The sequence below is a fragment of the Harpegnathos saltator genome, unplaced genomic scaffold (assembly GCF_003227715.2).
Source record: "Harpegnathos saltator strain DR-91 unplaced genomic scaffold, Hsal_v8.6 scaffold41, whole genome shotgun sequence".
Lineage (NCBI taxonomy): Eukaryota > Metazoa > Arthropoda > Insecta > Hymenoptera > Formicidae > Harpegnathos > Harpegnathos saltator.
In genome coordinates this window covers 946,285-971,335 of record NW_020230217.1, presented here as the reverse complement: position 1 = coordinate 971,335, position 25,051 = coordinate 946,285, and the positions used below count along the sequence as shown (strand labels likewise).

Sequence of the window (25,051 nt, the reverse complement as noted above, 5' to 3'; positions counted from 1 at the left end):
ACGGTCCGAGCGGCACGCTGTAGTGCATACACACGCGCAGTGCGCGCCTCCGGGGAATTGGCTTCAATCTAAAACGAGCCGCGGACACGGCCTAATCACTACGGAGATATTAGCTAATCTCGACCAATTAGACGTAATGGCTGGATTAAGACGGGTCGCACGCATGCTAAAATTGAATATTATATAATCCCCGGACGGAACCATGCCACGTTTCCCACGTACGTATATCGCGAGCGCGCGGCCGCCGTCATTAGCCCCGCCGCCGCGCCGCCGCCGTCTTCTACCTACGACCGTCGTGCGGCCGCGTGTGTGGGACTCGGAGAGGAAAACGAGACTAACGATCCTCCGCGCGAGCGACCCGGCGAGCGATTTTCTGCGCCGCGCAGAAAACGACGGGAAGCTTTTGTTGCGCGGACACGCGCGAGCAGCGAGCAGCGTATCACGAACTTGTTGCTGGCGCTGCCGCGCTAATGGAAAGTAACGCAACAACGTTAGCAACAACAGGCACCAGTAGTGGCCCAGAAACGGAGAGACATGCGAATGGGGATAATGATCCTCGCGGATTGTCCGCTTCTTGGGACACGCGGGCTCCTCTTCCGTCGACCGTCGTGCTCTCGCCTGGAATCACGAGTCTAGGGATTTTCTTTTTTATATGGGAGGGAATATCGAGATTATGCTCTGATTCTGATGAGAGCTGCGAATTTGTGCGAGTGATTATTCTGGATGGAATGTCACGCGCGAGGAATTCGTTGAGTCGAATTATCGAGATTCCGTTCCTCAATTGCGGAAGTTTGTCTGTATTCCGGCGTGACTTTCGTTCCACGCACTAAAGTTAACCTGAAACTTTCTTTTAGCGTTGGTAATAACATCCCTTGTACGTTGGATAAGGATATATTGAGGTATAGTATACAAATATGCACATCCGGACAAATTATACCGCGATTGATTGCGAAATGTGTCGAATAACGATGACATTTGGAACATCCGAAATGAAGTTTGTCACACTTCTTCCGGGGGGAGAAACGGAGAGATTCGCGTACACGTTGGAATGATCCGTTCAGGACGGGAATTAATCCGCCGCGGACCTTCGTAAGGATACATATTGTGCAGGAGTGTTAGCAGGTCAACCGTAAAGGAGAAAAAGCAAAAAGAAGGAAATGAGAAGGAGATAATCGCCGGGCAAGCCGCGAGCCGCTGGTAACGGCGTTCACGTGTAATAGGAGAGACATGTGGAACGCTAATGCCTACAAAGTTAATTACAGTTATAAAGACGACCGCGCCGCATGAGAGTTCAGCGTAAACAATTACCGTGCTAGCTGCGTCGAACAGTGAAATACAATTCGTAATAATAGGTTGGATCTCCTACCGCGAGTTTCAGACGATAGCCGCTGATAATTGATCACATTGACATCGAGGAGACGCTTCTTTGTCGCGTCGCTGATCGAACTTGCGCGCGCGCGCGTGTGTGTGTGCGTGTGCGTAGCTATTCGTGGCTATTAATGGCTTCCACGCGCGGAGAGAATGTTTGATTAATTATCGGAATTCGTCGTTACAGCTACACTTTACATCCGTATAAATATTAATCCGTGTAAATATTAATTAATACAAGAAATTCGTATAAATATTAATACGAATATTGGAGATTAATTAAATGATTGAGCATTTTTCAAAACAAAAAATTCACAAGTCTAGAGATAAGTATTTTATTTTTCTTTTTGTCTCTTTCTTTCTTTTTTTAATCAATGGGTGCGTTCACGATACTCAACGGTTGTGCAACTGTTGAGTTTCGTGAACGCACCCAATAATTCAAGAGGTTGGGAAATATACAAAGACAACGAATGGTGCAGGTGTAATTCGTATGCAACAGGATGAGGCGCCTATATAAAATAGGCCATTTGAATAACTTTGGAAATATGCGAGATAGGAAAAAAAATGATTTTGAAATTTCAAAAGGTCATCGAGTTAACAAAAATTAGAGCGCTATTGTAACAACATATCTTTGAAACCGAATAGAATAAAAAAGCCAGCATTTTAAAGACCCATAATTATCTGAATAATTAGCCAAACATTTTGTCTATAGATAATTCAGCAAGAAAATATCGTTTACACATGTTAGTTAGAAGCTGATAAGAAATTATGAGCCCTGTAGGTTCTTGATTACTTCTGACGATACCGGTAGTTTCATTATCACGTCAATCACGGCGGATTTGAAGAACGACGGATGGTTACCAAAACAAACAGGTTACTCACGGTATACACCGATGTAGTCGACGCGAATATCCATCACCCAAAAAAAAGTATTTTATTTGTACAGTGATTTTTCCCATAATCTTATATTTTAAGCGAAGCCTTTTATAGAAAAAGGATTGCTCTTTCGATAAAGCGATTAAAGTGAACCACTCATTCAAAATTTATCAGATATTATTCTGTTTTCTACCTATTTCAAGAGGATCTCCTCTTACATCAATTAATTTTCCTTTTATATAAAGAGGAATATGTTGATTTGAATGTCGGCTTCTTTTGTTCAGTCATGCTGTATCTCCAGACATGAACGAAAAAATAATCATATGCTCATGAGTCAGAATATTTGGAACGCTTTTAAAAAAAAAAATATATGTATTGCTGTAACATATAACGAAGATAATTACCCATATTTGGTCAAATATAGTTTATAATCTATTGCAAGATGTTGAATAATATATTCTTTCTTTTAACTTTTATACTTCATACAATTGGTTATGATGAACATCTTTGTAGCTATGAAGTCCATAACAAAACTGATAGGAAATTTATTTGTTATGATGATCTTATTTCATTCGTACCTATTTATTGTATTAGATATTGTAATAGAGGTGAAGCCAGAAGTGTATATATACTAGTATATATGTATTGTTTTGCTATACACCATAATTTTTTTTCAAATTAACCAGTACAACCAGCAAGAATAAAGTACAGTAAGAATACATAATAATTCTCTTAAAAAAAGATTAAATAATCTGTGTACAAGAGGAAATTTACATTAAAATCAATAAGATTTGCATTATGCATATAACATATAATCCCTCTAACTTCAAGAATAATGTGTTTATAATATTTTCCTCTTAATCTTAGAGGAATCTTCTTGAGGCCATATATATAAGAATAAAATCCTCCAAGATTTAGATGATTCCGCTCGTTCTAAAATTACTTTCTTTTGGGTGACGTCCTCACCGTCGCGTCCGTCTCGAATTGTTCGCACGACTCCTTATAGCCCGGTCTAACGTCGCGCAGGAGTGAAGACTTCCGCCGGTTATCGCGGCGTGTCCCGCGCCGCGGATTTCCGCGGCGCGTTTCCACGAGCACGCGAGCAACAAGCGGAGGAACGTCGCTTTGTAAATGGAATTACGTCACTTTGACGTGATGCGCAGTAATCGGATTGCCGAGGGAACCGGCGTGTTATTAGGAGGAGGCGCACACGGGCCGTATCGGTGCAACATTCGCGCGCGCTGACAAAGGAACAAGCGGTGCTCGAAAGGGTAAACACACGTGTTGTCCGTTTCCGGGACCCCCGCGTCAACACGTCGCAGAGAGCGGCTGCGCATCAAAGCTCGCTGCTTTATCGCGCGGGGTGCCCAATTATCGTCGCGCGTCGCGATCAAATTACGGTTCTGTCGAAACAACCGATAAAGAAAGACTCGCTGTTGGCCGCGCCGGGGACATCTGTGTTTGCTGTGGCGCGTCTGTGCGTCGATCAGGCCCCGTGCCAGCGGCGGCCACAGACAAGTCCCAGGAACGCGAAGCGGCATTATCGATTGTTTGCGGTGCCTTTGCTGCTTGATAAGGCTGGCTAATCTATAAGTGTAATCGTAAGAATGTCCTGTAGACCCTGCGAGACTGTTGGGACGATGTCGTCTCTCTCTCTCTCTTTCCCCCCCCTCTCTCTCTCTCTCTCTCTCTCTCTCTCTCTCTCTCTCTCTCTCTCTCTTTCTCTCTCTCTTTCGGAACACGCGCGTTTGTTTCGCGCTGAACGGAAGTTTCAGTCGCTTTCGGGGACGGATCCCAGAAAACTCGGCGAAAGCGAGCTGGCGGTGTTTGGTGAGTAGCGTGTCTCGCCGAAAATGGCGAAACGACGACGACGAGGAGGCGAGATCCCAAGCCTCGCGTGTGGCCTCTATCTCCCCGTGTTTGTCTATTCGCAAATTCGTTCCTCATACTCGGCCGAAAGGAAAAAGCAGACGAACCGGGGGGGGATCTGGCGCGAAAAGTAATTGAAAAGTTAAATAGCCGCCACGCGCGCATGAGTCGCAGCCAGTGTCGCCAACTGCGTCGCCGAGGTAGAACGAGATGCACAAATCGGGGTCGGTTTAGCCGATGTCGTGAATAATTTCTCTTCCCGTTCCTCGACTTTCAGAGAAATCATTAGGAAATATTCCCGTGGCCCAGAAACGGCGGTTGAATTCTCGCGCAGCGCGCAAGCTCGGCCTCGCCGCGCGCCGCTTGGAAAAGTCACTTCACCTCAGTGTCACGACCGCGCAAGCAAGAGAAAGCTCGCCGTCGCGATCCACCACCTCGTCGTTTCTGCGAGTCCGCGCGCGCGTGCGACGAGAAAACGGAAGGGTAGGAGAGGGAGAGAGAGAGAGAGAGAGAGAGAGGGAGAGAGAGGGAGAGAGAGAGAGAAATCGGAAATCCACCTGTCTCTATCGGCGGGCGAATCCAGCAGGAGGGAAAAGATCTCGGAGCATGCTTTGGCCGTCGAGCGGTTTGTCGGCGGTCGAACGACAAGCGTTCCCCAAACACAGAGGGACAAGGCCAACCCCCGGGGGTGGCAGGCAACAAGTGACCACAGGGCAGACACACGAACAACAGCCGTGAGCGCTTTTACTCTCCCCTTTCCTTTCCCGCTGCTTGCCTCCTCGCTCCCTCTCGCCTCCTTTCTCTCTCTTTCTCTCCCTCTCTCTCTCTCTCTCTCTCTCTCTCTCTCTCTCTCTCTCTCTTTTTCTCTCTCTCTTTTTCTCTCTCTCTCTCTCTCTCTCGCTCTCGCTCTCGCTCTCGCTCTCGCTCTCACCTTCGTGGCTGTCGACCAGCCGGTCGTTTGTCGACGACAATCGATATATCGACCGTCCGCGGAAACCCGACGTTATGTCGAGCACACGTGAGAGAGTGAAACGCGCGCGTACGTGTGGGTGTGTGGCTGCGTACTCCGGCGAGGAGGGGGCGGCCGAAGGGCGAAAGCGGAGGCGCGCGGTGCCTTACGTGGGTTGCGGTAGGCCACGGACATCCGTTCATCCGTCTTTCGTGCCCTTCGAAGGTCCGACATCGATAGCGAGCTTCTTCGTAGCCCGCAGAGAGCGAGCGGGCTATGACCGCCCGTCGAAAGTGAAACACGTATCGCGTCGCGACTTGGATGCACCGAGGCTCGCCGATACGTGTGTTCTCATCTGGAAATTGTCGCCATTGTCGTAATCTCGCTCGAGCAAGCATCTCGATCTCGATCTCTCAGATATCTCGCTCGGGGATTTCCTTCTCCCGAGAGAACGCGAGAAGAAACATTAGGGCGCGCCTCGAGGCTGTTTGCTCGAGCGGCGGGGGATTAACACAGTTTTGACGAAATGATTATCGCCGCAGTATAGAGAATCCTTGCCGCGCGCTTTCGACATCCTCTCAAGTGCCTAGGTAAACAAGATAAATCCCCAACGGCCTAACCCCGCGGGAGAGACAAAGCGGGAATCTCACGCGAGGCCCCTTATATCTCGCCTAATGAGAGATCCACGTTGCGTAAATTTCGGTTACCGAGCAAACAAAGGTACACCGAGTCAAGATAAGACGAAGGCAAGGCGCGAGGAGGAGGACGGCCGAGGGAGAGGTCGAAAGGGCGGCGAAAGGGTCGAAAAACGGAAGTTCGTTAGCCGCGCTGGCTACGGGAAAACGCCGCCCCCGCAGAGCGCTATTTCTTTCGGGTTTTACACGGGGCGCGCGGCGTCTCGACGTGGCAATGTTTTAGCGTATTGATCCGTTGGGGGTTTAGCCGAGTCGGTGGTAAGAGAACTAGCGGAACTAGTGGACGCCGGCGGGGGGGAGGGGGAGGGAGGAGGTGAGGCGAGGCGCGGGTAGCGGCGAGAGGGACGGGGGCGAGATGGTTGCCGCCGCGATGGTGGAGGAACGGTCAGCCGTGGAGCTGGTGGCGGGGGTAAAAACTGGACGGCGGCACTTACTCGCTCATAATCGCTCCCCGAGCCACTCCAACCACCCTCAACACCACCCCGGCGTTAGTGCCCCGCTGCACTCCCACCGACACACGTAACGGCTTTCCCGCGTGTACGTTTGTTTCTCTGCCTGGGTGTGTGTATGTGTATGTGGAGGTAAACAGCGGACAGGGCGGGCACCCAACCTGCCGCGGCGTACGTGCGACGATTAGGAGCCGCGTGCGAGAGCATTAGCTCCGAATAGTTACGTGTGTTCGGCAGCCGGCCCGGCGAGTTTATCGGCCGGTCGATCCCGAAATAAGTTGGTATTTTTGTAGAGCGCCGGAAGAGTGGGAGGGAGAGAGGAGATTGGAAAGCGCGTGATCTAAGGATGCAGCGTGAAATGGCGCACAGGACTCGCTCGCGATTGAAGGTCGCTCCGGTGCTTTCGACGTCTGCTCTCGCGACTGAAGAGTCGCGATTTCAGACATGTATATGGGCTGAAAAACAGCCTTGCAGCACTCCCGCGGTAAAAGTAAAAAATGCCACCGCCCCGAAGTGGAGAAAGAAAAAAAAAGAATTGCGGACTCCGAGCGAAGGGGGGAACACGGTTTTTATCTTAATAGCCTAATAGCTTTTCTCTCTGTTTTTTCTCTCGTAGTAAAATTTAATGCAAGAGACCCTTCATAATAGCGGGATATAACAGTGATAGCGGGCGAGGGATCATAATTAACTCCTCGAATCAACCCGACCATTATCATCCCCTTCCTCGGTAATATCGCCCGGCCGATAGACTTCCCGCGGAGCTCTCGCACCGAGTTGCACCTCGCGACCGAGGCTCCACGCAATCGCGCATAAATAATTATTACAATGTAGCGTTCTCGTCCGTCGAGGATAGCGTCCGTATCACTCTCGCCCCCCCCCTTCCCCCGCCTCGCGCCCCGAAACAACCGACTTTTGCACAGACGATCTTACACGCGATCTCGGAATCGCGCGCTTCGATCTCACCTCGGAATTACATCGGCATTGCGGGCCGCGCTCGAATTTCTGGCCTCGCGCGACGCGAAATGGCGAGCGTTTCCTCGGGGAGAAGAACAAACATCGGCCGAGCATCGCTGCGCGTCGACGTGCATATCTATTACTTACTTAAAGAAAGGTAGCAATTCTCGGAAGAAGTTACGAGTTCGCGGCTTCGCCAACGTCGACGTGGCGATGGCGACACGAATCGATAGAGGCCGCGCGTCCGGCGCTCGAGCGAAACGCGCGCGCGGGGCCCTACAGCGGCGCGGCCGCGGAGGAAAGCCAAGGAGAAAGAGAGCGAAAACAAGGGAGAAGAGGACAGGCAGACAGCCACCCTCGTTACGTATGCACACCCTTAAATAATTGCGGCTCGTTCGCGCAAATTATCCCGGAGTTTCCGCGTCGACCAAAGTAAAATATAATAACACGGCTGGCGCGTCGCGCGCGTGCGTGCACGTAATGCGAGTGTCTTTCTCGCCTCGTCTGGACGATTTGCTCGCGCGCGCGCGTACGTAGAGAGCCGCTCATCGTGTGCGTGTGTGCGTGTGTGTGTGTGTGTGTGCGTGCGTGTGTGTGTGTGTGTGTGTGTGCGCGCGCGCGTGTGTGCGCGCGCGCGGCGGCCGATCGCTTCTACGTAAGAAGTAAGCGAGCGAGCGAGCGAGCTAACAAGTACGCCTCGCTGTCTGGACTCGCTTACGCGGAACACAAAGTGTGAACGTGCGTTTAAGTCCCCGAGTCTCGTAAAATCCCCAGGGGCAGTAACAAGCCGCGTCGCGATAACCCGCGTTCTCACGTCTCGCGTTCGACTCGATTCGACGCCGCTCGGTGAGGAGCGATCGTCGCGCCGGCGACGGGGGTTGACTCGCGGCGAAGACCCCTCTAGTTCAGTTCTTACCCTGTTACACACACACACACACACACACACATTCATACATGTACACTGATCGCGTGATGATGTGCACTGTACGACCGGAGTTTTTTACTTTGTCTCGCAGCACAGCACGATGGCCGCGCGTCGATGCGTCGCGTTCTCGCCGGATGACTCGGGAATCTCACGCGCGTCTCCTACAGATTTTGCATCAGTATCGAGTGAGCGATTCTCTCCGTCCATCTCTGTCTCCGTTTCTCCTTCTCTCTCTCTCTCTCTCTTTCTCTCTCTCTCTCTCTCTCTCTCTCTCTCTCTCTCTCTCTCTCTCTCTCTCCTTCCTCCTCTCTCCGTCTAATCCGCTTATGTGTGTCGCGTGTAGGCGGCGTGTGCGCCGCCGCGCGAAACCGTGCCGCGCAAAATTGTTTTCGTCCCTTGGATCATTTCCCGGGACGCGAATCCCACTTTTGCAAGACGAAACAATTCACGTGAACGGCGTCTGTTTGTTTGTTTCAGAAGGAGCTTCCAGTTCTATGCTGGCGTACTTCCTCGGTAAGTCGATCAATTGTCTCCGGCGCGTTGCGTAAAACGGTAGCGCGCGATCTTGCATGCGCGGTTTTGAAATTGATATCTACGATATTGTCGCGGAGAGGATGTGAGGTGCGCGAGAGATACTCTCCATTTCCCTTTTCTCTTTTTCACTTTTGACTTTGCATGCTTGCGTTCAGATACGTCCGATTTTTCTTCGTCAGCTGGGAGATTGCCGACATGAGATGTAACGAGCACTGGAATGTGCGAATAAACGGCGAAACCGGAAATTTGCGCGACAGATCATTCCGGATAGAACCGTCACGTTCGAAGAACTCGTCAACGTAGCGAGGCGTTCTCGAGATCGAGATTTACTTTCGGAACTGGTTCATGCGTCACGACGACGCATGAGTCTTTTTCTGACGCTAATAACAACGTTCTTCATGCAATCGCGTATATTTGAACAAACTACGGACGGTTATAAAATCGTCCGATAACGATAAAATTTCTAACGTCCGAATCGTAAAATTACAAAAAAGTATCGGACGTACTTGTCTGTACGTCATGTGTCTTTTTCGTCCCAAATACTCGCCGCAAACATCCCACGAGAAGAAAGGAGACGTCACACGCGGTTGACTGGTGTCACTTTGTATCGAACGATGGACATCTTCGCGTCACTCTGAAACTTGACCATTTTCTCCCGGTTCTAGCAGATTCGTCCCCTGGAGAACTGACGTCGACGATATTGCCATTAGAAGCTAAAGAATAAACAGAATACCACACAAAACGAAACCTGTATAAGGGGGGCAAAGTCTAAAAAGGGGGGGATTTTTCTCAAACGAAACGGGTTGCCGATCAACCCTTTCGCGTGTACTCACACACACACACACACACACACACACACACACACACACTGTAAACTGAAGTGTGTTACAATAACATGCTTGAAGCATGTTAAAGTATGTCTCCACTTTAGACACACAAAATCAGCAAATTAAATTAACACATATATGTATGTTAAAAGAACATATTTATGTATGTGTTCAATATAATCGTTTGTATGTGTGTTAATGGTGTTAGGTGTATTAAAATAACGTATCCCAAATGTGTTATGAAGGTATTATCAAAATAACACACCTCAAGTGTGTTATGAAGGTGAATTGAGCGACATTGCAAATCCAAGTGTGTTATTTTGAAATTTGAAACAAGCGTGTAAATGAATGAATCTTTTTTACACATTTCTTCCATTTTAAGTCACGCGTTATTTAACATATTGCGTTTAAGCATATAATAATGAATAACGTGTAATTAATGTTTTAGTCTCTAATAATATGAAAGCAAGTTATTATTGCATTAATTTGTTCAATAGATACAATACTTTTTTGAAGGCAAGTAGTCGCCGATTTTGTCGATTTGTGTTTTTCTCACATGTATTTTTTTTTAATACACGTATGTGTGTTCATTTAAACGTGTGTTAACAAAATTAGTGTGTTATCATGAACTACACATTACTAGCGTGTTACGTGACTTGGTGTGTTATCCAATATATCATCCAAGTGCGTTCTCAGTGTATTTCGATTATCATTCTGTGTCTAAATAACACACTCTACGTGTGTCACGGGATTGTTGAGGAAAAGTAATACGTTACATGGTGTGTTACAGACAAGTGTGTTATTAAAACACACATTTGTCACAGAAAACGAATTACTTTGACGCACTTGGTGCCTTAACACCAGCTAATGTGTCAAAATAACACACTAACACTAAATTTCAACACACATGTTCCGATGCCTAGTTTTACAGTGCACGCGCACCTCGAACGTTGCTGTTCTCCACGGAGTGAGCAGCTCGCGTGCATTATCGACGGGCTCCCGATTTCCCGGGTCGAGATCTTCCCCCTCGCGGAAAGGAGAACGCCGGGCGATCCGCGCGTGGTTGGCGCGGTGTAAACGCAGGCGTGTAACACACCCGAGGTGGTCGTTGCGACGCGCGCGATTACTTACTCTCCGCCGGCGAATTAACGACGAATCACCGATGGGAAAACCGGTTGCCGCGGTCGAACGAACGGCACGCAGCCTAACGACTTCTCTCCTCGGCCTCAACGGGCATTCCAACGGCACGAGTTCGCCCCGCGACGCGAATTAATGGAAACACGCCGCGGCATGCCGTATGCGCTGATAAAGCGGAACGTACGTCTCCTCCTCTCCCCTCCTGTCTCTCTATCCTCTCTCTATCCTCCGTCGCGTTCGGTATTAAGCGATTCCCCCGCCGGCGGGAGAGACCCGCGCCTCCTCCTCCTCCTCCTCCTCCTCCTGCTCTTGGTCCTCTCGGTCGAGGCAGCACGGGGAAGCGACGAGAAAGTGGAAAAAGACAGCGCCGAGAAGCAGGAAGTAGGCGCGCGCGAGTCGCCGAGAAAATTAGAGATCTATGAATGATACAGTCGAAATTAATCCGGTATTTAAATCACAATTGCTTGGTAATCTCGGAATCCATGTGTGTGCGTGCGCGTGTTACGTGTGGGTAATATAATTACCGTGTAACGGTACAGAGTTTAATCCCCGTCGATAAATGAATAAACTAATGATTTATGCTAACGGGGCCGGTGAGTATCGCGACGTCGTATCTCATGCCCGCGTGTGCACGCGCGTGTGTGTCTTTTTCTCACTCGCTTCGAAATAGTTAACAAGTGGAAAAGACGGCCGCCGGTGCGTAAATTACGTCAAGTGTTAAGAGTAACGACGACGAGTCAGCGACACTTAACGGAATTATCTGTGAGAAACTGAACAGGGACGGGCGCGATTCGAGAGAGAGAGAGAGAGAGAGAGAGAGAGAGAGAGAGAGGGAGAGAGAGAGGGAGAGAGAGAAAATCGACCAAACCCAACGTCGATTTCAATCCCTCCGGAGCGCGCACGCGTTCCGACGTGTATAAATATTGAAATATTCACGCCTCTGCGGATATCTTAATTAACGCCGATAACTCACTCACGCGCGCGTGTTGTCAATCTCGCCGATCAGGCCGCGCTCGCTCGCTCGCTCGCTCCATCGACAGCGCGGCACTTCCGATAGAATTAATTGCTACAGCCTCGCGTTGAAAGGAAACATATGTTTCCACGCGCGTTATTAATATATGCATCTCGCGCGCGCAGTCGATAGTCCACGAGCGCATCGTCGTGGCTAGTCCGGTTCCAGTCGGGAACGGGGTGGCGGCGGCGGCGGCGGCGGCAGGAGGGAGAAGGGGGGAGGAGAACTACCGGCCGGAGAGAACAGCATTCGGAAATGGATCGATTCCACTGGAATAAAATGTCCCGGCGAATTAATAGAAACTCGGTCGCGCGGCGCGTTATTACGCGCTGCACCGCGATAGATGGGGAGCGTCGTCCTTTCCTGCTGCTACCCCGCGATGCCTTCCGCGATGCGCTCGCGCGCGAGTGCGTCTGAAAATTAAGCGATCCCTGCATTCACGCATGAGCGCGATCGCGAGCGCGAAGTTCGAGCGCGAATCGCAAGACCGGCAAGACGAAACGGCGGAGGAGCGCGTATAATCGATCGTAACTGTCTCTACGCCGCTAAATATTCCTTCCTGAATCGGACAACCTTTCAGCGTCCATAAATACCCGGCGTAAGAACTTCGCTCGCTCATTAATGAAGTAACTGACGCTTTCCCGCGTAATACATTACCCCGTTACATCGGTAACTCGAGATTGGAATGATCGATGTCATTCTCCGTCTGAGAAATAGGAGAAAAGAGAGAGAGAGAGAGAGAGAGAGAGAGAGAGAGAGATAGGGAGGGGGGACGCATGCATTCAAAGATGCAAGACGCCTCGGCGGAAACTTGGACGGCTCTGCCTGTAAATGGATAATCAATGTTTCATGCGTGCGCTGATAAAAATCTCAAAGATTCCATTCGTCGTCGGCAACGTCGGCAGATAATTACGTACGCGACACGCGAAAGACTTTTCGATCGCGCGAACATTCGCGAATCGCGGATTCATTCACGCGTGGTGAACAGGTCTTCTCTTCCTCTCTCTCTCTCTCTCTCTGTTATCGAACGAGAGCCGTCCCGTTCTTGACGCGCGGCCTTAAAGCGCGGGTCTAAGGACGTCGGATTTTCGATTTCGGTGACAAAAATGAACGGCGTCCGCGCGCTAAAGTGATGAGGGTTAATTGGATTTAGCTTATCAGATCCGGGCCGAGGACTTATTTACAGGCGATATTTTTCTCGCGAGCGGGCCGCTCTCGCGCGCGCGCGCGGTATGTTCGCGACAATGTAGCAAATTAGGTTGCTCCTCGCCTCGCCTTTTATAACCCTGACGACCCCAGCGGGCATTCCGATGGCGCGAGTTCGCCTCGCAACGCGGAATTAATGGAAACAAGCCGCGGCACGCCGGTACGCGCGCTGACAAACCGGAACGCTTGCCATTCCGCACAACTTTGCGCGCGCCTATCCTCCTCCCTCCTTTTCCTCCTCCTTCTTCTCTTCTCCTGCCGACTTCCCTCCGCCATTCGCCCTTGCCGGCCGATCGTCCCGGCGCGTTTGGATTAACCGATTTCGTGTTCGCGCGCGTGGAAAAGTGTAAAGAGATAGAGACATGGCAGCTAATGTCGCGCTAACATTTGTATCGCAGCAAGCCTCTCCCTCCCTCTTCGTTCCCTCGCTCTCGCTCTCCATCTCTCGCCGCGATACTTAAATACCCCCGGCATTTCTGAAATGCTTCCTCGCGATAGCCGCAACATTTCTTCGCCGTCTCGGGACGGATCGTTTTCTCGAGCAAAAAGGCGCTCGTCGTCGCGCCGCGCGCCACGCCGCGCGTCGCCCTCTCAGAGCGACTCACTCTCTGAACTCTCTCGTCCGTCGATGATTTTTCATTTTCTCCCCGCTCGTTATATCGTCGATTACATTGTTGCCCGAGTGGAATGCCAATCGTGTCGTTATCGGTGAAGAGGAATCGCCGGCCGCGCGGAACGTCGGAGATTCGAACGGCTTTTGATATTGAAGCCGCTCTCGTCTCTCGCCTCTCGTCTCTTGACGCAACGATAATTCATCGAATTAAAGGAGAATTCGTCGGCCGACAGCGATTAGAATGCCGCGACCGTCATAGTCAGCGGCGGTTTATTCGGCGTGAATGCGCTGCTCGAATCGGGTTGAAAAATTCGCTCTCTCGGGTGGCAATGACATCGTCGTGGTCTCGTAAAGAGTTAACTTACTTCAAATTGCCTAACGACTTCTCCCTCCCTCTCTCTCTTTCTCTCTCTTTCTCTCTCTCTCTCTCTTTTTGCCACTCTCCTCCCCCCTCTCGGCTTCGACGAACGCTCCAATGGCACGAGTTCGCCCGGCGACAGAATAAATGGAAACACGACGGCACGCCGTATGCACTGATAAACCGGAACATCCGTTCAACGCACTGTTCTATTCACATGGCTGCCTCAGCACATTTCGCATCAAACGATTTAATCCCAACGCTCGAGCGAGTCGATGTTATAAAAAAGGAAAAGAACAAACAGCCAGACAGAGAGAGAGAGAGAGAACAGGAGAGTGGAAAAAAAAACACCCACCCCCACAGCATTCGCGGCGCTCTCCCTCAACGAGGCTCTCCTGCGAGATTCGCGTTCATTAATATCAGCGAATTTGTGCACGAACGACAGAGGACAACAGGTCGAGCGAGCGAGAGACAGAGAGAGAGAAAGAGAGAGAGAAAGAGAGAGAGAGAGAGAGGGATGCAACTGGAAGACGCACCGGAGGAAGACGGGCGTTCCTTCACCGGCGAGAGCACGTGCGATCGATAACGAGACACGAGTAACTTCTCATTCTCAGCTGCGAAACGCGCGCGATCGAATTTTGAATTAATCTTCCGCGTGAAGCGCGAATCGCGCGCGAGCTCGTCGAGGGAGCGGAAGCTGCACCCTCGCGCGTGTTACAATTCGCACGCGCGAAAGCCGGAGACGAGACTCTTCCACTCGTTGAAAGCTCGCGCTCTTCCTCGCCGGTGAGAGAGTTCCTCTCCGGCGCGGAGAGCGCGGCGATGTCGTCGCGCGGACAGGCTAACGACTTCTCCGCTTGACTTTAATGGACATTCCACGGCACGATTTTACTCGGCGATTTGAATTAATGGAAACACGCTGGCGTCCCATTCGCACTGATAAAGCGGAACGTCCTCGTCGCCGCTCGCGCTCGCGTCTCTCTCTCTCTCTCTCTCTCTCTCTCTCTCTCTCTCTCCCTCCCTTTCTCTCCCTCGCCGTCTCTCGCTCGCCCGGCTTTCCTAGCCGCGTGTGTGCGCAGCTCTCCGTCACCTCTCTCTCTCTCTCTCTCTCTCTCTCTCTCTCTCTCTCTCTTTCCGAGCGCGTTTCGCGCGTATGCGCTCGCGTGATCGTGCATGCCGACGTATTAAGCGATTACGCGGCGGCTCCAGCGCGCGGCTGTATTCATCGCACGCGCGAACTCCAACGGCTGCGGCGGCCCCGTTCCGGACGTGTCGCGAGCGATGGCTATGCCCTTCCGACTCCGAACGCCATTTACGCTTCGAATCGATCTCGGTGCGTTCCTTCGGCTCTCGTTCGAGTCGTGTCGCTCGACTCGTGTCGTTTAATACGCAACGTTTGATAATTAGTATCTGACGTTGAAATCTTATTTCCCAGCCGTAAGCTCTAATTACGTGCCATAATTAACGCTGGAATTGTAATTTCTATTTACAGAGACGCGTGTGTCTCTTCCCGGAGAAAGGTTTACACACTCCGCAGGCTGTGAAAAATCAGCTTCAGCTTGAGAATCGGAAGGATGTCGCGAACGCGCGTTAATCGCGCGGGAACCCGCGCGAGATTTATCAATCGCGTCGGCCGCGCGCCGGAGCATTATCGACCATTGTCCACGGTGAGAGAAAGGCGGACGTGTAAAAACGGTCGGGATGGTACCGTTGCGCTTAATCGACTAGGATGCGCGCGAGGCATTATTTATAATACGCAGTCAGCAGATCGAGGATCGTAATTCGCGATATCCGGAATGCCGCGCGGCGAGCCGAGCCGTGGCCGGCCGCGCTCGAGAGTCGTCCCGATAGCGATCGTCATGGCGATTAATCTGGTTGCCCGTAGAAATCGCCAGAGGTGACGTGGCGACAAGGGCGGGCACCGCGCGGCGTTAAATTATTTCTGACGCAAATTAACAGGCGAGTGGATAAAGCTACGCGGATGCGCGCGCGCGCGTGTGCGTGCGCCAGCGAGAGATTCGTGACGGAGGACGGCGGGGGACGGAGGGAAGAAGCCGAAGGTCCGAGAGAGCGAGCCGAAGGAACTGAAGCGAGAGATGGACAGTGACGGCCGGCCGGTAATCCGACTCACGGTATTGTTTCACCGACGGAAGTCACTCTTTTATTATGGGACACTTCCGGCGCCCGCGCGGGAGCACCGTCCATGTTCCTGTTTACAGAGTATACACGCCGCGCGAACGCGCTCCCATGGATCGGCTCCTCCCTCCTTCCCTCTCTCTCACTCTCTCTCTCTCTCTCTCTCTCTCTGGTTATCTGTTTTTTCTATCTCTGTTTCTCCGTCGATCATTTCCAGATTGGCGCGAGCGAAATGTGGTATCTTTGCGTTATTGACCGAGGGGAAATTAGGAAACAGTCATCTCGATTCTTCGCGACGCAATCGCGTGTCCTTTTTAAACGCGTTTAAAATTTTAAATGAATATATCGCTCTCGTGTCTTTTGGCAGCTGATCTTTTTCTTCAGTTAAACCCCGCCATTTTTTTTTTGCTATATTTGGCATTTATCTCGTTGGGTTACCTCTTGGTGGATAGAGGTAAGGATGAGAGAGGGGGGGGGGACGAACACCGAAGTCATCGAAAAATCCGTGATCAAAGCACGGCTCAATAATTCCGAGGCACCTTACACAACCGACGCGCCTTCGCGTCGGAAACACTTAATAACTCCCGGATGAATACCGAGGGCACAAAATACCGAGTCCGAGTAACTGTTTCGGGACAAAACGCACTTAAACGAGCCTCTCCGTTCTCTTACCCTCTCTCTGTCCTCTCTTTCGCTCACTCGCTGACTCGATTTACGTGCGAGCAGAAGTATAGCGTGACACGCAACCTCCCGCGTGGGCTCGCGTCGTTCACCGTAATTAAGGGGGCCACGTTAATTTTTATAACTGAAGGGAAAAAAGCAAGAGCGTCGCGGATTACGACGACGACGACGACGACGGCGTCGTCGACGTGGATGGAAGCGGTGGAAGAAAATTGACGCGCTGCGCCGCATCGCGTCGCGCCGCGCCGCGCCGCGCCGCATCGTATCCAAGAGAGGTGAGGAGCGGAGCGGAGAAGCGTGCACGAGAGCGTTTCTGTCGCTTCACTGGCCTAATTGCACCTCACGAATTCCGGTAATTATCATAATTGCCAGCGGCCCCGTCACGCCCGAATCGAGACTCGGTACGCTCTATAGGCACGGTTGTCGATGCGGTCGCATAGCCGGCGGGATCCCGATTCTCGTTTTGTCCCCACGGCACCGCCGCGCCGCTTTCGTGCGTCTTTTGCACTTGGCAATTTTCGGAATGAGAACATAATTGCCGGATCGCCCGGCCGTACGGACGAACGGACAAACGGACGAACGGACGGACAGACGGATGGCTCACGTCGGCTCTGGCCGACGCCGGACGTGGCGCGGACGAGATATTGACATTTGACCCGGGAACGAAAACGCTCGGCGAACGAACGTGTTGGAATTAATTACTCGGTGGGCGTTATTTGTACAGCGGGGAATCAGGCGATTGATCAAACGTTGCTACGGAATCGATCAATCTATAACCTGTACACGCGTTCGCCGGGAGTTATAAATTTACACCGGCTATTAAAAGGATCCTCCAACCCCTCCCCCCTCCTCCCGCCTTATATATCCCTCTCGACCGAACCTTATCGTTCATTTATAACTGTCTGCTAACGTCTCATTAACCTCCCGCTTCCCGGAACAAAATGCGAGGGAGATAGAGTCACTGATCTCGAAATATCCGCGAGGACTGAAAAGGACTGGGCTGGAGTGAGGAGGCGAGAGAGGGACGGGAAGATGAAGTGGGACAGAGGAAGTAGCGAAAGGACGACGGATTCGTTCTAGTCGAGAAACCCGAAAAATGCCGCCGCGCGTAACCGTAAAGTGACCGGACGTCGCGACGATCAATTAGCGGCCATGAAGAGAGAGAGAAAGAGGGGGGAGGAGAGATGCGCGTAGAAGGATAAGAGATAGTCGAGGGGAAATCCTTCCGAGAGATATCCGCGATCATATTGGGATAATGTAACTCGAGTGTATCGAGATGTAAGTGGAACGGAGAGTATAAGACGCTTCGAGAGGCTACTCGCGGCATGTAACGAGCGAGTCTCTTTCTCTCTCTCTCTCTCTCTCTCTCTTTCTCTCTCTGTGTTTTTTCTCCTTTTTCAACGAGCGCGTTTAGTGATCGATGATGCCTCATTCTCACCGGCGAAGCGTCAGCTTGCCAACGTTAATTATCCCGGAAATTAATTACCGGCGACAAATGCACTCGGCGATATTGTGCCGGCTCTCTCTCTCTCTCTCTCTCTCTCTCTCTCTCTCTCTCTCTCTCTCTTCCTCCCTCTCGGCCACGTCCGACACCGGACACACCATCGAGCTGCTTTTCCGCGAAGACACATTATAAGTTTTTTCTCCGGGGTTAATTTCGCCGGCGATAGCGAAATCCTTTCCCTCCCCCTTGCGCCGCTACCCTCGGCCGTGCGCGTCTTCCTCGCTCCCGCCATCGTTTCTTCGTCCTCCGGCGGCTTTTATTCCAGCTTCCCTCGTCCCACCCTCGGTCAGCTCGAACTAAGAGCGGCTAAGAGTCGGTAGGAGCGTCTCTATGGTTAATTAAACGCATAGATCACCCCCTCTCTCTCGCAATCTCCACCGGCTCCTCCTCATTCACCCTCCGACCACCCGCACCAAAAGGCGCCTTCGCTTCCTTCCGCAACCCTGCGAATGCACATACACACACTTGCTCCGCACCTTACACATGTACAAGTGCATGTGTAAGCTCTTTCACAAACACACACACACACACACACACACACACAAACACACACACAGTGCCGTAAAAAGCTCTCCCGGCTAACTTCTGGCACGCGTGTTTCTTAGGTGTACGGAATATCCGCGTGTTACAATCGCGTGTTGGTGGCGCGCGAGAGAGCACGCATTGTCCTTTTTTCTCTGTTTCTCCTGCCGCTAGTCGGAAATAATAACGAAAATTCGTTGCGAGACGCTCGAGTGAGATTTTTATGGGCTTCGAGCGCGTCTCATCTCGCCGTGAGTGACTCGATTCTGCGGGATCAAAAGTCACACGGACCGAGAACTTTCTTTCGCTTCGCGAGGAGATTTTACGACTGTACGTAAGATCGTCGTAATTACGAGTATAATCGTCGATTGCTATTCCACGCGAGAGATCGAACGCACTAATCGAACTCGTCGAGCGCGTTCGCGGTTTGTTTGCCGAAGCGCGCGCGGCGCGGTGAGCACGTCCGCCGCTCCGAGCCCCTTTTTACGTGATTTCGCCAAGGAGATCGCACACACTACGAACTTCCTTCTCCACGCCCACGTGATGTAAACGAAGAAGAAGAGGGAAAGCCCTCCGGTATATACCGGTTCTTCGTGAGAGGCGTAACCTCGGCCTCAAACTACCGTCCACGCTCATCATCGTTTACGCCGGCATCTCAGTCGTCGATTCGTCGCCTCCTCGGCCGGATCGATCGATCGATCGACGGATCGATCGATTCAACACCCCTCGTTACCTACTGATCGTATAAGTATGGCGCGCTGCGTATATAATATACCGAGTGTCTCTCGCGGAAAAACTCGTAAGGCCCAGTTCCTCCGGTTTCTTTGAACATGAGGAAAATGAAATGAGGACTCGGGAATCTCGCGGAAGCTTGACGGATCAGGCAGGAATTTCGAGGTTTGACAGTGTACGGAGACTGTTGTCTCCGTTTGACTGTTTGACGCTGCAAAAAGTTGGTCATCATTTTGTGGGGGCTCAGCGCGTTGACTGTCGCGCCACCTACATTTCCGTGCTTGACGTTCAGATCAAAAGACATTTCCGTGCTGACGTTCAGATCAAAAGACATACAAAAGATAAACAAATGTAACTTGCGATGCATATTTAGCTCGTTAGTTCGCTTGATGGGCTCTCTTTATTTGCTTTCGTTCAAAACAATCTCCGTTACAACTTTTACACTTCCTCATACGAGTAAACCAGTCGGTAAAATTTGCTATCACTTTTCTCTCGGTAGATCTAGTTCCATGCCTGACCACGTACCTGGTCGTGGCTCATGCTACCGAAAGTTCATCTCTGTTAAATTTTTGTCTCATCTTTTCCTCAAAACCTCCCTTTTGTTGAACCTTTCAATTTTTTTTTCTCACTAACGGAACCACAGGGTCCTAGTTCAGGACTGTAAGGTATCTTCCAGACTAGAGTTTAGTGAAACATCTGGCGTTGAATGTGGTGTGGCATTGTCTTGATGAATATGCCAGGTATTCGTTTTCAAACGTAGTTTGCCGCGAAATTTGTCGCGGAATTTTCTTGAGCTAGACTTATTTTTCTATGACTAAAAGCGTCACGGTATACTATCGAGGACGATACGTGTCAAAATACTCGTAATTGTAAAAAACATCACGATCGTTATGTCGATCGTGATTTTCACGTCTCCATAAGCGTTTCTTCACTTTCGAACAGCTACACCTGATTATTATGCTTTGACTTGAAGTCAGGTTTCATCATCTGTAACAAAATTGTTTAGATATCGCTTAACTTCGTTTTCATAGTCATTCCTTTGAACCAAGTCGGTCCATCTGTCGTCTGCTCTGCTGTAAGCAACCCAAAGGAAAGGACTCAAAGGAAAAGTGTACAAATTTTTTATGTTTTTACGAGGGTGATCTAAAAATGAATGCAAAGACAGTGCAAAGTCAGAGAAATGGCAGCACTAGTGCGTATCGAGGTTATTTTCAGTCAGTAGCATCTTTTGGAAGAACACACATCAAGTTTCAGCCGGATCGGTCTATTTCTCTATGATTGGCGTTCGTTTGAATCGAGGAAGTCGCACCTCAGTTGCAACTAAACTGCGACTGCACCAGCTCACTCCTCCGGAGTTGTGGCCGCAAAATTGATGGAGTTAGGGTTCCAACTCGTTCCGCATCTCTCCCATTCTCCAGATTTGGTTCTCTCGGACTACTACTTGTTCCCCAAAATGAAGAAATGGCTATCGGGTAGGAGGTTTTATTCAAACGAGTAGACGATTGCGGAAACCAATGCCTATTTTGCGGAGTTGGACCAATCCTATTATTCGGAAGGAATCAACAAACTGGAGCAGCTTTGGACGAAGTGTACAAGCCTAAAAAGGAGACTACGTTGAAAGATAAAAAAGGTTTATCCCGAAAAATTAAGTAGTTTTCATTTTTTCACGAATATTTCAAGCCACTCCCGTAAATGCTCGTGTAAAATTGTATGAACACTTGGTGCATTAATCCAATGTTCCCTCAGTCTGCCGATAGGCTAGTCGCCTGTTCTCGGCAATTAGATATTTTACCTTTTCAACGACATCCGGAATCACCACATCAGACGGACGGCCCGAACGCGGTCTGTCAGTGGACAAATTTCCATGTCGAGACTGTCGGTACTAACGAAACATGGTTGTTTGATGAGGATAATTATTGTCCCGAACATTTTTCAATTCGTCCATGCACTTATCGATTGACAATCCCCTCACAAAGCTGTATTTTAAAATCGTTCGAGTTTCGTCACTGGACTATACTCGCAATACCCAAACGTACACAGCAGATGAAACTTCTCACTCAGACTAACCAAGCTTAGCGTGCGTTTTTCTATTGAAGCATACTATTCAGCGATGCCAACTTTCAGGAACTGCGCTGAAAATAACTAGCATATCGCGAAACCTATCTAGTGACCTACGTTCTTGAATTAGCGAGATCCGGTGCGACATGTCGAGGAGGGACTTTTTAATTTAATAATTTCTTGGTATTCTACCAACTCAGCAATCCACCTGCATTTATCGTTGCTCGTGACTTTGGCGAGCAGCGTACCGGGTGTCCGACAATTACACAGGATTATACAATTCAACTGATTTCATGATAACACCTAACGCAAATTTCGTAGAACGCTAGAAGAGCTTCTTGTTGCTCGACGTTAATTCTCAGTAGAGATGTGCGAATCAAGAATTTTTATGTCGAATCGAATCGAATCGAATCTCATTTTTTTAATTCGAATTCGAATCGAATCGAATCTATGAAATTTCATTCGAATTCGAATCGAATCGAATCATTAAAAAATTTAACATGACTATTAAACATGCACATAATGATGGAAGGTTTTAATATGAAAGGGGATATTGATATTGTAATATCATCTTAAAGCAAAACATATATTTAAATATTTAAAGCAATTTATAATTAAGTTATTAATTATAAGTTAAGTTAATTACAAGTTAAGGGTTCGAACATACAGGCCCAGATGTCTCGTTTTGTACTTGATGCATGCAAATATAATGCACGCTAATATATTTGATTCGTAATTGAATCTTCGATTCGAAATTTTCGAATTATTCGGATTCGAATTCGAATAGTTCGCACATCTCTAATTCTCAGCATACTTGCGAGCGACACCAAGTTAAAACTGATACAGCGGGGGGTGAGGGGGGAGGGGCATTTAAGGGGCTCCAAGAGATTGCAGAGGAAACGCGGGTCGGTCGTGCGAATCGCGCAGGAGATTCGAGCGCTGCTTGAAAAACAGATCTATTCCGCGCGAGTTTAATCGTCCCGATCGCGAACCGCGAGAGAGCGTCCGCGCTTTCCGGGATATTATTTCGCTCGTCGTCGCGCGCGACTTCATCGAATTTCAGCCGCTTCAGACAGCTCCCGTTCTCCCCGGCCAGAGAGAGTGTAATATTCAGATCGCCGCCGGGGCGCCGTCGAATAATGTCGGAATAAGGGTCGGTTACGTCCCTGCGTCCAAGGGTGGCAGCGGCGGTGTTGGTGGTGGCGATGGCGGCGAGCTGCTGGTGTACGTGCAGGAGAGCGCGAAGGAAACGAAGGAGCAAAAGAAGGTGGCGGTGCGGGGGCAGGGGGTGAGGTGGCCGGGTAGCGGAGCGGAGGATATTCTTATGAATCGATGAAAGAACCGCGAGCATGCGCGCCGGAATCTTAATAACTCATGCGATACCACCTTCCTCCCGCCCCCTCCCCTCCCGCAGCCGCCCACCCGCCCGCTCGCCCTCGTCGTCTGTTATCCGACCACCCTTACGTTATCATGCGCCCCTCCCGCGCTCGCCGTTGCCCGCCGCAGCCCGGCAGATATGCCGTCGTAACATGCAGGACTGGCGTAAACACGAGAACCGGGCATACCTCTCGTACCCGGGCGAGTATCTCGTGGGAGCCGCACCACGTCGAAGTCGCGACGACGATGACGACGACGCCGCGCGTCGTGACGCGCTCGCGAGACATCGGCGGGAGGAATATCTGCGGAATGTTGGGAGACTGCCTTCGTGGGAGACACCTCGCTCACACGAAACGGGCCGTTATCACGCATCCTCGCGGTTGTGGATGGATACGAGAGGGAGGGAGGGAGGGAGGGAGGGAGGGAGGGAAAGGGAGAGCTCTTCGCGTTGAGATAATGATCCGTTGTTCCAACAGAGTGCGCGGTAACGCCGAGTTAATGAACACGTGCGAATAAAATCGTGTGCCTATCGTTACCCCCTTCCCCCTCTCTCCTGTCTCTTTCTGCACAACGGAACTTGCAATCGGCCCCAATTTAATTCCAAAAGAATCGGAGATAGTCCTGGAACGCACCATACACGCGTGTACGCGCGCCAACGTACACATACACGTGCGCGCGCGTGGCGAAGGAAGAGATTCCCGCGGCCGCGAAGGAGACACGTCGGGCACCTCGCGCTCGTATATTCGACGGCTTCCCCGACGCAGGGGGAGGAGGCGCGGGGGGAGCACGCGAACAAATTAGCCCTCTATCTGAAACAACTTCTCGGAATAGCCGTTACTCACGAGCGAGGATCGGGTCCGTATTGCGGACCGAGCGAAACGGCCGTGCGCGCCGGACGAAGAGAGTCGAAAGCGGTCTCAGACAGCCGGCGGACAGAGAGAGAGAGAGAGAGAGGGGGGGGAGGAGGTGAAGAAGGCGAAGGAGAGAACGCGCGGTCGAGGAAAGAAAATAAAAGGCCCGGTACGAGGCATTTCGAATTTCCAGCTCGTGGTCCTACGAGCTGCGGCGGCGGAGGAGAGGGGAGGAGATGGGGGCGGTGGGTCGCTGTATCTGGTCAATCCGAGGATAAGCGGGTCGTTCGAACGGTGTTGAACAGGAGTGAATATTTATACGCGGGTCCTACCTTCGCACCTTTTTTGCCGTGGTCGTTGTCGTGGTCGTGGTCGTGGTCGTGCTCGTCGCCTACCTCGCGTTTCCACCTTTAGGCTCCGCCAGCGGTATCTTCTTGATTACCCGGTCCTAATTAATTCCTCAGGCTTTATCTTTATTTTTACCACGCCACGGAGCCGCCAAGCACGCGGCTGGCGGCTGGACAGACGACGACCGATCCTTTCCTTCCCCCGAGGCCCGAGAGACGGCGGGAGGAAGAGGGATGATGGTCGCGGACAAGGGGAGGAAGAGGCCGCGCGAGGACGCGTGTATGGTCATCGACTCCGTCAGGAACGTCGTGGCGACGCGACGGGCCACTAGCGTCCAGAGTGATTTCGCCGGCGCTTATCCCGCTTCGGAAGGAATATCGCGCGATCAAGACCCAAGTTCCCGTTCGCTCGTCACAGCTAAGATGGCGTTTTCGTTATCTTTTGACAAGTCGCTGACCCGTCGCTAAGAAAGCTCCTCGGCATATCAACGGCAACATATAACTGACAAAGAGCCAGACGCGCTTAGCTCCGCCTCTTCCCCGCCTCTTATAAACGGAATTCGGCCTCGAGAAGCAGCGGAAATTCTATTTTCTTCAACCAGCGCCCACTTGCTGCCAGTCCGCAACGTGTTAATTCCTTCCTAATTCTTTCGTGGCCGTCGCAATCGTGGAATCCTACCTGCGACTTTGGCGCGAGCGAAATGCTCGGACGAGGCCGGACGAGCGAAACGGGGTAAATGCGATCGGGCAAGTGGTGGTACGCGCGCCTTTCACCCCGGGAAACTACCCGTCCAAACACGCACCGGATATACTTCACTTTTTCCTTCCGCCGTAGACGTCGTTCATGACGTCATGTCGAGAGGTAGGTCATGGCCAAGCTTTCGACTTCGGCAAGCGCTTGCTTCAGCCCGTGGCTATATAGAGCGACGCGAGTCGAACGTGCGCGTGTGATGCCGCAGGTACGCCACACACACACGTACTCACGTCCCTCACACACGCACGCTCGTGGTGACTGTTCCTTCCGGCGGTAGGAGTCGTCCTCCCAACAGAAATTATTCGCCAAACGATAAC

At 51.0% G+C, this 25,051-nt stretch overlaps 1 protein-coding gene across 3 annotated transcripts in view; it reads left to right on the top strand.

The window, feature by feature from the left end:
- zfh2 (Zn finger homeodomain 2) overlaps positions 1 to 25,051 on the top strand; it is a 413,801-nt gene that overhangs the window by 146,659 nt on the left and 242,091 nt on the right. For all 3 annotated transcript variants that reach the window (XM_025301293.1, XM_025301292.1, XM_025301295.1), the window contains one exon: positions 8,563 to 8,598. The gene's annotated coding sequence lies outside the window, so the exon portion shown is untranslated. The remainder of the gene's footprint in view (positions 1 to 8,562; positions 8,599 to 25,051) is intronic.